The sequence below is a fragment of the Schistocerca serialis genome, chromosome 2, assembly GCF_023864345.2.
Source record: "Schistocerca serialis cubense isolate TAMUIC-IGC-003099 chromosome 2, iqSchSeri2.2, whole genome shotgun sequence".
In the NCBI taxonomy this organism is placed as follows: Eukaryota; Metazoa; Arthropoda; class Insecta; order Orthoptera; family Acrididae; genus Schistocerca; species Schistocerca serialis.
Window position 1 is genome coordinate 215,942,981 of NC_064639.1, and position 2,646 is coordinate 215,945,626.

Sequence of the window (2,646 nt, forward strand, 5' to 3'; positions counted from 1 at the left end):
ACTTGTTTTCCTGGTCAGCCTCTCGTCCCCAGCTTGCTCGTCTGTCTCCCGTGCGCATTTGTTAGGCAGTTAGTGTCTGTCTGTCTGTCGGTCTGCCATACTTTAATAGATTTTAAACATGGCTGCAACAGCAACTGTTGAATTTCTTCACGATAAAGGATGACAGCCAAAAACAGTTGCAGGATAAAAATTTATTAAAATTTCTTGACCAAGGTTTCGTTGCATATAAATATACCTTCATCAGAAGTAAAAAATCTGAAATTACATCATGTAATGGAGATTAATAAAACAATCATGCCAAAGGCGTCGTCAATAATTGAGACATCTCCATTTGTACAACATGACTAATGGGCACAGGGTCAAAGCGAACAGTTTAGCACCATTACTTCGCCTATGAACTATCGAGACACTCTTGTCTCGATAGTTCATAGGCGAAGTAATGGTGCTAAACTGTTCGCTTTGACCCTGTGCCCATTAGTCATGTTGTACAAATGGAGAAGATGTCTCAATTATTGACGACGCCTTTGGCATAATTGTTTTATTAATCTCCATTACATGATGTAATTTCAGATTTTTTACTTCTGATGAAGGTATATTTATATGTACCGAAACCTTGGTCAAGAAATTTTAATAAATTTTTATCCTGCAACTGTTTTTGGCTGTCATCCTTTATCGTGAATACTTTAATAGCTGCCTCTGTCATGTTCGTCGGATTCGGTGTTAACGAATTTATAGAATTAAGGTGTAAAGGCCGAATTCCTGAAATATGTTTTTATCTTGCCTATCATCTTGCGAGGCGGTATATGTGTAATGTAGAGCATGTTGTGCATTTTATGTAAGTCTGAATTTCATGGGTTTTATTTAAATTGTCATTTTTATAAATTTGCCATCTTTCCACCGTAAGAGTCCTTTTAAAAACAAATTGCACTTTCGATGGCAAATAATTTCTTAGTGTCTGTACCATTTCCATCCCTCTTACGGGGTGCATAGTTAATGTGTTTGTGTGAGCTGTTAAAAATTTTAGTTTACAGTAATCTGGTGTGTTGCAGATTTGCACCAGTGTAGCCTTTCAGAGGTGGTTGTGAGCGGTCGTGGCTACGGCCGTGGTGAAAGGGATCGGCAAGCTTCTCAGCCCGAAGGCTCATACTGTCAATTTTGTTCTTTCTGCCTCTAAATAAAATTGTAACTTGATATTTCGAGGGTGCTTCTCTGCTTATAAATTTTAAATCTGTTTTTGAAAAGGCTTTTATGAATAAAATTCGCCTTTGTTAAAGGCTGGCTCTGAGCACTATGGGACTTAACATCTATGGTCATCAGTCCCCTAGAACTTAGAACTACTCAAACCTAACTAACCTAAAGACATCACACAACACCCAGTCATCGTTTGTTAAAGGTAATTTCATTTTCATCGGTTACTCCCTGGCAACTACTTCCACGCTTAAATGTAGTAATGTTCTTGATGAATCGCTAGTAAATAAAGAAAATTCTTTAAGAAAAGATTCTGAAAGTAAATTCACGGTTCATAGGTAATTAAGGGAGATTGGGGCTTCGTTATAGTAAGCTGGTTCAAATGGATGTAGGTTGCAGTAGTTATGCAGAGATAAAGTGGCTCGCACAGTATAGTCCAGCGTGAAGAGTTGCATCAAACCCGGCTTCGGACCAAAAACCACAATAACAACACAGAATTTAAAAGAAAGTCGTCTTGGATGCAGTTTTGTGAAACCTGAAACGAAACACAGTTGCGTTATGTGAGTAAACTGTACGAGCATGGGAAGAGATCAAAATATTACGCACATAAGGAAATGCAATATAAAAGCAGAGTGTCCTTTTGCCGTGACCAGGATTCGAACCTGGGTTCTTGCGGCCACAACGCAATGTCCTAACCACTAGACTATCACGGCTACGCTCACTCTGCTGTACTCTTTCCTTCGGCAGCAGAAAACTGCGCTTTCCGCTCCAGTTGGCACGGCAACTCTGCCCGCAGATAGATGGCGTCTCGAGCGCAAAGGATGACACCGAAGCAGCAAGCCGGGGGACGGCAGACTGTGTTATCGCTTTCTTGTGTTGCTACTTTCCAATACGTGACATGCAGTCAGTCGCCAGTGAGTTTCTCTGCTTAACGTCAACAAACGGAACATGGATTTGGCTGTAAATAAATACTTTCCAGTCTGTAGTACTTGTGTCTCACAATACAGCCTTAAATTCTTTCCTTCAGACCTATAAAACGCCATGCATACCGTCTCACTTTCAACATCACTTATGAAGTTCTCTACGCTAACTTCTGCCAGGTTTCTATATTCAGTAAGAACGCTTAACACAGTAGTTGGTTAACGCGAAATGTTTAAACATGGAACAAAACACTCGAGCGGCCTTTTGCAGAATACTGCTCAGGACTGTGGATCCCTACCAAATAGGACCCACAGGGGATATTAAACGTATACAGAGAAGGGCAGCACGGATGATAACAGGTTCATTTGACCTAAGAGACAGCGTCACGGAGATACTGATGAAACGGAACTGCGAGATCCTTCAACATAGATATAAAGTAGCCCGAGAAAGTCTGCGTGTAATGGTTCGAGAACCAGCTTTAAGCATAGGAATGTAGAACAACCCCATAGCCGCGCCTCCGTGCGGATCGCGAGGGGG

The 2,646-nt window shown here is 41.0% G+C and overlaps 1 non-coding gene across 1 annotated transcript; it reads right to left on the bottom strand.

The window, feature by feature from the left end:
* Window positions 1–1,829: 1,829 nt before the first annotated feature.
* Trnah-gug (transfer RNA histidin (anticodon GUG)) lies at window positions 1,830–1,901 on the bottom strand. The gene has a single exon. It is a non-coding gene; the product is annotated as a tRNA-His (tRNA).
* Between the last annotated feature and the right edge of the window lie 745 nt (window positions 1,902–2,646).